The sequence below is a fragment of the Pinus tabuliformis genome, chromosome J (genome assembly GCF_031772625.1).
Source record: "Pinus tabuliformis cultivar Carrire ecotype Pingquan chromosome J, CPIR1, whole genome shotgun sequence".
Classification (NCBI taxonomy): domain Eukaryota; kingdom Viridiplantae; phylum Streptophyta; class Pinopsida; order Pinales; family Pinaceae; genus Pinus; species Pinus tabuliformis.
In genome coordinates, this window is record NC_142295.1 from 1,502,720,841 (window position 1) to 1,502,732,676 (window position 11,836).

Genomic DNA, 11,836 nt, shown 5'->3' on the forward strand with positions numbered 1-11,836 from the left:
TTTTAATATTTTTTTATTAATAATAAAAGTTATTTAAAAACAAAGTATAAAATAATTAAAATGCACTTTTAAAAAACTATTTCAAATTAATAATAAATTAATTTAATATTTCAGAATTTAGACTTTTGTGATCCATAATAATTTTAACAGCATTTTTCGGTAAAAATCACATAAGAGAATCACATAAGAGATATTTCGGTCGATGTGTTTCGAGCCAGCGAGTGTGGTTCATCTTCAGGACAAGATGAGGATCAGATCCAGGATTTGTAATAAATATATGTAGAGAGATGCTAACTAGCCTTTAAGGAGTAACCACTAGTTTGCCTAAAGGTTGAAAAAGAAGGGTAAGGAAATTTTATTTAATTAAATTAAGGGGTTTTAAATGTTTAGTGGGCGAATATTTTGTATCATAGTACATTTTTACAAATCACCTCAAATAGCCCACCTTATTTTAAGGGAGAGGGTAAAAAAGGTAAATTTAGCCCTTGAAATTAGGACTTACAACCATCCATTCACCCATTTTCAAGAATAGGTTTTATTTAAGTGAATCCATTCGCCCATTTTCAAGAATAGGTTTTATTTAAGTGAATCCTATGGGCCAAATACCATATTTATAAAAGAGGTATGGTAAATTAATAAAAATATAAATAAATGAGAGGTATGGTAAATAAATAAAACATTTTTTATATTTACTCCATAAGTCACCTTATATACATGTAAGAGTGTAAACAAATAAAAATATAAGTAAAGTGGAGGTATGGTAAATAAATAAAACATCTTTTTATACTTACTCAAAACGTATGGTAAATAAATAAAAATATAAATAAACTAGACGTATCGTAAATAAATAAAACCTCTTTTTATATTTAATCCGTAACCCTCATTCTATTTATGAAGGCTCAAGAAAGAGGTTTTATTTAAGTGAATCCTATGGGCCAAATACCATATTTGTAAAAGAGGTATGGTAAATTAATAAAAATATAAATAAACGAAAGGTATGGTAAACAAATAAAACTTTTTTTTATATTTACTCCATAAGTCACCTTATATTTACGAACACTAAAAAAATGGGTTATATTTAGGTGAAACCTATGGCCAAAATACTATGGGACAAATACCATGGACTAGATTGTTATTAATACAATGCAAAAAACCATTATTAACCCTAATATTAGAATTAATAAAATAAAAATGGCACCTGGTATTGACCCATGGTATTCACCAAAATCGCACGGTATTGACCCATGGTATTCACCTGGAATGTAGCCTATTTAAATGGGGGAATTAAACCAACATGTAGCCTATGCTAAGATTCACTAGGACTTTACAAAGTTTTATTATTTAGTGAAAGACTCGCCAAGATCTTACAAGATTTTATAATTGAGTAAAATATTCGCCATGCCTGGTGAGAGATTCGCCAAAAAATTATATATACATATTATATTATTGATAAAATCGCCTTCCATTTTTCCTATATACCATGGAGATTCGCCCATTTATTATATTTATAAATTTAGGGGGGGTTCTTAAAATTTTCCCTGATTTTATTGGAGCTTTTTGCAGGATGGCTAAAAGTGGCCAGAATCCGGGTAAAAAAATTTCAAAAAATCTTGTAGAGACAGTGTTTGAATCGGGTTTTTGATGATGGAAATGAATTGAGCACCATCAAAAAACGTCTATGACACCTAAAATTTTAATTTAGATTTACGAAAATCTTTACCAGATTTTCTTTAAATATAACCAGAATTTCCATAACTTTCCAGGCAATTCCTCTAACTAATTAGACTACGGCCTTTCTATTTCATGTCCTTGAAACATCTTGCATGTTTCTAAAATTCTAATAAGATCAGCTTAAAAAATCACCCGACAAATTCCATCCCTGGAGTTACCCCCTAATTCTATATATATTTTTATAAAACTTCAAGAAGCTCCTCTCTGCACAAACATGTACCCTCACGGACACTAAATTCAAGATACGAGGAAAGCCTATGGAGTGTGAAAATAGCAATCCAGTTGGGTTTTGACTCCGCAGTTCAGAGATGCTTTGAGTTCTTCGTTAAACTCGCCAGTACTATTCTTGTCCTTGCATTGGTGACGACATGGACCTTCTTCAGTACTGCTCTTCTCCTTTCATTGGTGACCACATGGACCTTCTTTAGTACTGCTCTTCTCCTTGCGTTGGTGACGACATGGACCTTCTTTTTCAGGAGGAGAAACAACGCTGCTCTTCTCCTTGCATTGGTAATGACATGGACCTTCTTCATTACTGCTCTTCTCCTTGCATTGGTGACGACATGGACCTTCTTCTTCAGGAGGAGAAAATTGACGTTGCCTCCAGGACCGTTTCCATTTCCAATTATTGGAAACCTTCACTTGATGGGACAACTTCCACACTTAGCGTTAGCAGAGCTTTATCTCAAATACAGGCCACTCAAGTCTCTACGCCTTGGTTCCACCTTCACCTTAGTCATCTCCTCTCCAGATATGGCCAAGGAATTCCTCAAGACTCATGATTTGTTTTTCGCCAGCAGACCTACATCCACCGCCACTAAGTACTTGTGGTAAAATTCCTCTGACATCACATTTTCTCCGTATGGCCGCTACTGGAGGCAAATGCGTAAACTCTGCGTCTCACAGTTGCTCAGCTCAAGATGAATAGATTCCTTTCGCTTCATACGAGAAGACGAAGTCAATGCTATGATTCACTCTATTAATATTTCATATCATGAAGGGTTTTCACGAGTGAACATTAGCAAGGTTGTGTCAGCCCTTGTGATTGATATAATCTGCAGGATTGCCTTTAGTAGAAAGTATACTGACCAGCAGTTAATGGGTAGTAGAGGGATCCAGTCAATGATAAAGGAAATGTTTGTGTTAGCAGGGTCTTTCAACATCGGAGATTACATACCATACCTGGGGTGGATGGATCTTCAAGGTCTTAACCGTCGTTTGAAGAACATACACAAGGCACAAGACAACTTGTTAGAGAAGATACTAGAGGATCACTTTTCGCAGAATAAGCCCAACGCCATGCCAAATCTTGTCGATGTTTTTGTGGATGCCTCAGCAGAAAAAAAAACTAGGGTTCCAAATAAGGCGAAACAATATAAAATCCGTACTTTATGTATATTATTTATTGGCGCACACAAGCGTTTATCGATTCTCTTCCTATTTAGATTTCAATGGCTTTGTATAAAATATGATAATCGTGATATTGATTTGGGTGTCTTTGATTGGCAGGATATATTTTCCGCTGGCTCGGATACTTCGTCTGTAACCATAGAGTGGGCAATGTCCGAATTGTTGAGAAACCCACCAGTGATGAATGTTGGGAATTTCTGATAATTCCAGAACAAAAATGAACTGAACAAAGAATGATGCTTTGTTTTAACCGCAGGATCAAAAATTTGTTTATTGAAGAAGAACAGAGTCTTTCACACACATAAAAACTTTATATTCATTAATAAATATTGTCTGTTACAAACTTCTTCCTCTTCCTGAGGGATTACACTAGGAACATTTCTGTTCCACAAAAAAAAATTACTTTGTCTCCTTGCAAAATTTACTTTGTCTCAGCTGAAAATTTGACACTGCTGTGTGTACAAATTTTCTTTACATTCACTACTGTAAAAGAAAATCTTCTCGTTTCATTCACGCTGCTGCATATTTCATTAAAAAAAAACTTTTGTCTCTGCTGGAAAAAATGAACACACTGTTGTGTGAACATTACACATTACATTCTCACTGCTATGTGTATTCCTTTTGTTTCAACAAAAATTACCCTCACGCTGCTGCGCATTCTCCTTTTGTTTTCAATGAACAACAGAAACAAAAATTCACACTACTGCATATATCATATTACATTGCATATTCTATTTTTTAGCAAAAATGAGCATATGTTTTTAATTTTGCCATACTCCCGTACATAATAAAAAAAAACAATAAAATTAAAATTTTACTTACAATCTACGACCATAGTAAATTCATTAATTATTTTCTTCGCAAACTGTCGTTCAAACAAAATTCATTTCACTTCATGCAATGTGGTGCAGGCCTGTACGCAACTTTGGTTTCAATCGACGAACATCAACCTTGAGTTCAATCGGACGACGATTGCTCGCTCAATCCACACGAACTTTATGCTCCGGGAAAAAACCACTTTTGCAAAACTGTTGTGCACGTGTCAGCTCTGGGTGTTATCGCTGCCAATTGAGAAAATACCACCAACTTGTGAAAAGCGATGCGATGGAAGACTGGCGGTTTTCCGGAAAAGTACGCGGTAGCTGGAATTATAATTTCAACACTCCCCTTTAATTTCAACTGCGTGGTTATCAGTCATACCCAGACATTTCCTCAAAAATTCAAAACTTTTCTGCCCCAAAGGCTTGGTTAGAATGTCTGCAACCTGCTCCTAAGTCCTGCAATGTTGTAAAACAATTTCTCGACTGTTTATCGATTCCCTGATGTAATGAAACTTTGTGTCAAAGTGTTTTGTTCTCTTATGAAACACGAAATTCTTGGATAATGCAATAGCTGAGCTATTGTCACAAAAAATCACAGTTCCTTTTGCTTGTTCTTGGACTAAGCTCCTTAACATCCTTCTCATCCAAATTTCTTGACATGCTGTTGTTGTAGCTGCCACATATTCTGCCTCTGCTGTAGACAATGCTACAATAGGCTGTTTTTTAGAAGCCCATGAAATGGCTCCTGAACCCATGTGAAAAACATAACCGAATGTGCTTTTCCGATCATCTACACTTCCAGCCCAATCACTATTAGTGTATCCAATTAAATTTGAACATTCTAAAACAGTATATAAAATGCCAAACCTTTTAGTACCTTTAACATAACTCAGAATCCTTTTTGCTGCCTGCCAATGTGCTTCTTTTTGTCTCTCCATGAATCTGGAAATTAAACTAACAACATGCATTATTTCCGGCCTAGTTGCAGTCAAATACATGAGGCTGCCAACTATGCTCTTGTACAAACTAGGATCAAAATTCTTGCTACTGTCCTCTTTGCTGAGTTTTAATCCTATCACTATGGGAGTGATCACTACTTTGCTCTCCTGCATATTAAATCTTTCCAACACTTCATTAACATATTTTGCTTGTGAGATAAAAATCCCATTTCCATTTTGTTTTATTTCTATTCCTAAGAAGTATCTCAGCAAACCCATGTCAGTCATTTCAAATTCTTCTTTCATGACTGTTTTGAAATTTTCAATAAGGTGATCATCATTACCTGTGAAAATAACATCATCAACATATAACACAACAATTAGTAATTTACCATCTTTTTCTTTGATGTAGAGAGTGGGTTCTCCCTCACACTTTTCAAATCCATTTTCCAGTAGATAGGAATCTATCCTACTGTACCATGCTTTTGCTGCTTGCTTCAGACCATAAAGATCTTTCTTCAATTTGCACACTTTGTGCTCTTGGCCTTTCTTTTCATAGCGTAGAGGTTGTTCAATGTAAACCTCTTCCATTAACACTCCATTTAGGAACGCTGACTTCATGTCCATTTGGTAAACTTTCCCTCTTGTTTTGTGCTGCTATGGACAACATTGCTCTCACGGTTTCCATTCTAGCAACCGGTGCAAAAGTTTCCTCATAGTCTCTCCCATACTGCTGCTTATCTCCTTTGACAACCAGTCTTGCCTTGTGTCTTTCTATTTTGCCTTCAGCATTACTCTTGGTCTTGTAGACCCATTTAACTCTAATGACTTCCTTTCCTTTTGCTAGTTCAACTAAATCCCATGTCTTGTTTCTTTCTATGGCATTGATCTCCTCATCCATAGCTTCTATCCATTTCCTATCCTTAATTGCTTCTTCGAAATGAAGAGGGTCATCAATAGGACAATATAAAGCAAACAAAGAGTTCATACCTTCATTTGCTGCTTCTTGTTCATAAATTTCACTTAAATTTCTGAACTTCTTACCTCTTTTATTTGGTGTACAAGTGCTTGAAGAAGCACTTCAATTTCCTCCTTGTGGTGTGCTTGGAGAAGCACTTTCATTTATCCTCAAGGGTATCTCTTGCTGCCTTTGTGTTGGCGTTGTTGTATGGGGATGTATTTCAACCATCTCCTCATCATCTCCATCATGTGACAAAGAGCTTTTAACATTCACTGTTTTCTCTATGCTTCCATCCCAAGCTTCCTCCTCAATGAACTGAACATCTCTACTCACAATAAGCTTCTCGGTGGATGGGTTATACAACCTATAAGCTTTGGATTCCTCATTGTATCCAATGAAAATACATTTCTCCCCTTTGTTGTCAAACTTCTTCCTTAGCTGATCTGGAACGTGTGCATAAGCCACACATCCAAAAAAATTTCATGTGGATGACTCCTTGCTGTGTTCCACTCCATGCTTCTTCCAGCACTCTGTTCATAACTGCTTTTGTAGGGAATCTATTCAAAATGTACGCTGCACAGTGTACAGCTTCAGCGCAATAATCATTTGGCAAATGCTATGCATTTAACATACTCCTCGCCATATCAATGATTGTCCTATTTTTCCTTTCAGCAACTCCATTTTGTTGCGGAGTGTACCTAGTGGTAAACTGCTTATGAGTTCCATTTTCTGTAAAAAAATGTAGAAATTGTTTAGAGATATACTCACCTCCTCTATCAGTTCTTAGAACTTTGATATGCAGCCCACTTTGGTTTTCTACAAGTGCTTTGAAATTGCAGAATCCTTCAAACAGTTCACTTTTGTTCTTCAGGAAATAAACCCAAGTTTTTCTAGTAAAATCATCAATAAATGTTAGTATATAGTGGCTACCTGCAAGTGATGGAGTTTGCATCGGTCCACATAAATCTGATTGTACAATCTCTAAGGGTGCTTTTTCCCTTATGCTTTTCCCATATGGAAAACTTTCTCTGTGTTGTTTTCCCAGGATACAACCTTCACAAAGGCTGTCTGGTTTCTCTATCAATGGCAATCCTCTTACCATTCATTTTCTATTCAACGAGTTAAGACCTCCAAAGTTAGATGTCCAAATCTCAAGTGCCACAACTAGTTTTCATCCTTTGGTTCGCTTTGGAAAGCCTCTTGAGTCACTGCTGCTATTGCTTCTTTATTTTTCAAATCTGCCTTTATTCGAAGAGGGAACATCCTGTTCCTTGTCATCTTCACTTCAGCAATACATTGTTTGCTGGGTAATTTATCCATGATGGTGCATACATCATTCACAAAGAAAACATTGTACCCCTTTTGCACAAGCTGTCCAACACTTAAGAGGTTACATTTCATTCCAGGAACATAATAAACATATGCTATGGTTTTCTTTTCACCTTTCTTTGTTAAAACTTTTACTTCTCCTTTTCCCATAACAGAAACTTTATTATCAGTCCCTAGTGTGACTTGTGACTTCACATTCTAATCTAACATAGAAAACATGGCTATGTTTCATGTCATATGGTTGCTTCAACCGGAGTCTAGAAACCATACATCTTCACTCTTTTCTTCAGCCATATTACAAGCTGAAAACAAATTATTTTCGCTGATATTTTCTCTAGTGAAATTTGCACTAGTTCTATTACTCATATCATGCTGCTTCTTCCTACATTCATTTGCATAATGCCCATATTTTTTATAGTATTAACATTGGACATTGGGTTTTTCATACCTTTGTCCTTGAGCATGATGTTTTCCACTTTTTTGGCTATTGCCTTGACTTTGGTTCTGATTTGGATTGCTGCCTCTTCCTTGAGCATTTGCTAGACTGTTTCTTACACCTCTGTTTTGGCTTCTGCCTCTTCCTCTCTTGTTTCCTCTGCCTTGACCTCTTCCTCTTCCAAAGTACATCTGGGTCTTAAAAGCATGCTCTAGAGATGAGTTTTCATTCCTACTCAATCTCTGCTCATGTGTTATCAGTGATGCATGTAGTTCATCAATTGAAAATTTTATGAGATCCTTTGTCTCTTCTATGGTGGTGACAATCACATCAAACCTTGAGGGTAGGATCCTCAATAGTTTCTCCACAATCCTCCTTTCTTCAATAATCTCTCCATGAGACCTTATCTGTGTGACCAGACCAATCACATGTGTGAAGAATGAGTCAATATTATCTGACTCCTTCATGCAAAGATTCTCAAAATCTCTCCTCAGCAGCTGTAATTTGGTTGTCTTCACTTTTTCCATGCCTTGATAGGCTGTCTTGAGAGTTTGACATGCTTCTTTCGATGTCTTCAATGCTGCTATCCTTGGAAACACACTCTCATGCACTGCTTGATACAAAAAATAGAGGGCTTTAGAATCCTTCTTCTTATAGCTCTTCAACAGATCTTTCTCTGCCTGAGTTAACCTATTAATCTCATTTTCATGCTGGTTCTTCAAAACCATCTTCAAAAAATTCCTATAAGTCTTGGGAAGCAAGCAAAGCTTTCATGGTTATTGCCCAATAGTCATAGTTGTTTCCATTAAACTGTGGGAGCTGAGTATTAAAGATAACCATGCTAGTTCTGGCTCCAGCCATTCTTCTACTCTTAACTATGCTTCAAAATACTTGACTGTGTATTTTTAAAATGACTGACTGTCCTCAATAGTAACACGATAAACTAACTTGAGAAATACCTTGACTGAGTCTTCGCTCTGCTGGAGAAGCTACTACAGCAAGAAATCCTTCCTTCAACTTCTTTGACACCTTCAAAGAGCCTGGACAATCTCGGATGCCATGTTGGGAATTTCTGATAATTCCAGAACAAAAATGAACTGAACAGAGAATGATGCTCTGTTCTAACCACATGATCAAAAATTTGTTTGCTGAAGAAGAACATAGTCTTTCACACACATAAAAACTTTATATTCATTAATAAATACTGCTTGTTCCAAAATTCTTCCTCTTCCTGAGGAATTACACCAGGAGCACTTCAGTTCCACAAAAAAAAAATTACTCTGTCTCCTTGCAAACTTTACTATGTCTCAGCTGAAAATTTTACACTGCTGTGTGTAAAAAATTTCTTTACATTCACTGCTGTAAAATAAAATCTTCTCATTTCATTCACGCTACTGCATATTTCATTAAGAAAAACTTATGTCTCTGCTGGAAAAAATCAACACACTGCTGTGTGAACATTACACATTACATTTTCACTGTTGTGTGTATTCCTTTTGTTTCAACAAAAATTACCCTCGCGCTGTTGCGCATTCTCCTTTTGTTTTCAACGAACAACACAAACAAAAATTCACACTACTGCATATATCGTATTACGTTGCATATTCTATTTTTTAACAAAAATGAGCATACGTTTTTAATTTTGCCATACTCCCTTACATAATAAAAAAAACAATAAAATTAAAATTTTACCTACAATCTACGACCATAGTAAATTCATTAATTATTTTACTGGCAAACTGTCGGTCAAACAAAATTCATTTCACTTCATGCAATGTGGTGCAGGCCTGTACGCAACTTTGGTTTCAATTGACGGACATCAACCTTGATTTCAGTCAGACGACTATCGCTCGCTCAATCCACACGAACTTTATGCTCCGGGAAAAAACCACTTTTGCAAAACTGTTGTGCATGTGTCAGTGTTGGGTGTTATCACTGCCGACTGAGAAAATACCACCAACTTGTGAAAAGCGGTGCGATGGAAGACTGGCAGTTTTCCGGAAAAGTACGCGGCAGTTGGAATTATAATTTCAACAATGAAGAAGCTTCAGGACAAGCTCGAACGCGTAGTTGGAATGGGGCGCATGGTACAAGAATCTGATCTGCCTTGTCTCGTTTATTTACAAGGTGTGGTCAAAGAAATGCTTAGAATGCACCTGCAAGGGCCTTTATCGCTTCCCCACATATCAATGGACAGGTGCAATCTACTGGGCTATGAAATCCCCAACGGGACTCACCTTCTGGTGAACATCTAGGCAATTGGAAGGGACCCGAAGTTATGGGGGGAGCGTGCTGAAAGTTTCAAGCCAGAAAAATTCATTGAAGTCGGCTTCCTAGATACAAAAGTAGAAAAGTTTGAATGGATTATGTTTGGAGCAGGTCGGAGACGATGCCGAGACAACAATTGGGACTGATTGTTGTAGAGTTTGCTGTGGCGCAACTGTTGCACTATTTCAAGTGGAGGCTCCCGATGATATGAATAAAGATAAATTGGACATGTCTGAAAAGCATCACGGAATTACAGTATCAAGAGCACATGCACTGTTTTCTGTTCCATCTCCTCGCCTTCCCGTGACTGTAACAATATAGATATATTTGTATTCCTAGTTGATTACTTTAATACAAATAGGATAGATGTGGATACAAATAGAATAGATATGGAGAGCCAGCGCAAATAAAAGCATATGAGATTTCCAACTCTAGTAAAATGGGAAACCTGTCGTTCTAGATGTTATTAGGAGGACACTACCTAGAAGATAGTTTTAATGAGAAGCTTTCTATTGTTGTATATGTAAAGCATTGAATGTATGTAAATAAATGTTATAGCTTTTAGAAAGGTATATGTTATTAGGATGACATTACCTAGAAGATAGTTTTAATGAGAAGCTTTCTATTGTTGTATATGTAGTATATGTAAAGCATTGAATGTAGGTAAATAAATGTTATAGTTTTCATAAAGCATTGAAGTGTTTCAAAGTGTGTAAATCTTTTTGTATTTTTAGTTCCCCTCACGAAGGGACTATAGTAATCGATTTTTCTATGATGTAGTTCATGCAGATATCAAATTTATTTCAGAAATTTTAAGCTAAAGTTTCAAAAAAACATATAATTTTTCAAAATTATTCCAGAAATTCAGAAATTTTAAGCCAAAATTTCAAAAAATATATAATTCTTCAAAATTATCCGATGATTTTAATCAAAGTTTTTGACACCTAATCTTCATGATTTGGGGAATTTGTAAATAAATAAATCAGGAATGTGAACAGTCATCGGGAGATGAACTGAACAATCACTCCTAATGTATATAACAATAACCTACGTATGGAATAATCAAACGAATCAGTTTTTCTGCCTTTGGAGAGTTACTACCTGGCCTGACATGGTATCAGAGCCAGTTCTAAAAATAGTTGTAACTCCCTTCATCTTTGCCACTGCCTCTGTCCTGAGCGCTGCCACTGCCTCTGTCCTGAAATAGTCTGGCACTGCCTCAGTCCTGAGCGCTGCTCTGCCTCTGTCGATGGCCTGACATGCCCAGAGATGCGTTGGTGCCTCTATGCAGACCTGTCCAAGATCATTTCGCTCTCACGTGACCGAGTTGCGAATTCTCTCATACACACAACGCCTTGAACCATGGTGACTTGTAAATTCCTTAGAACTTACACACGATTGCTTCAAGCATTTGTATATTCCAGATTCTGAGTACGCGGGCTTAAATGTGAAGTCAAGGGACGATTGCTTCAAGCATTTGTATATTCCAGATTCTGAGTACGCGGGCTTAAATGTGAAGTCAAGGTATAATCGTCCGCATCGTAGACAGTACTTCATTTAATTTAATTTCTTTGACGTATTGGTGAAGGCTTTCCGGAAAGAGAGCATAGCTATCGCCAGTGGAAGTGGGAGTTCCAGAACGGAGAAGAACGCAGTCGTATTAACGTTTGAATGTTGAATGCGCAGTGGTATTATCGTTTTGAATTTTGAATGCATTTGCATTAAAGCTGGTATTTGCTATTGTGTTCAATTCTTTAACTCTGGCGAAAAGAGACTTCTTTGTAAAGATGATGACAAAGGCTTCCGAATTTAATCTTTAGCTTCATTGTGGACTTCTCGGTGAGGGCTTTTCTAAAATTTGCTGCCTTGAAATTTTTCACGAACAGTAGCTGAAGATTTCTTCCTTGAACCTACTTCATTGTCGATTTCTGCATTAGACAAC

General features: G+C 36.6%; 1 pseudogene; it reads left to right on the forward strand.

Moving 5' to 3' along the window:
* The window catches only part of LOC149233130 (cytochrome P450 71AU50-like), a 31,589-nt pseudogene extending 20,017 nt beyond the window's left edge, over positions 1-11,572 (forward strand).
* The last annotated feature ends 264 nt before the right edge of the window (positions 11,573-11,836 follow it).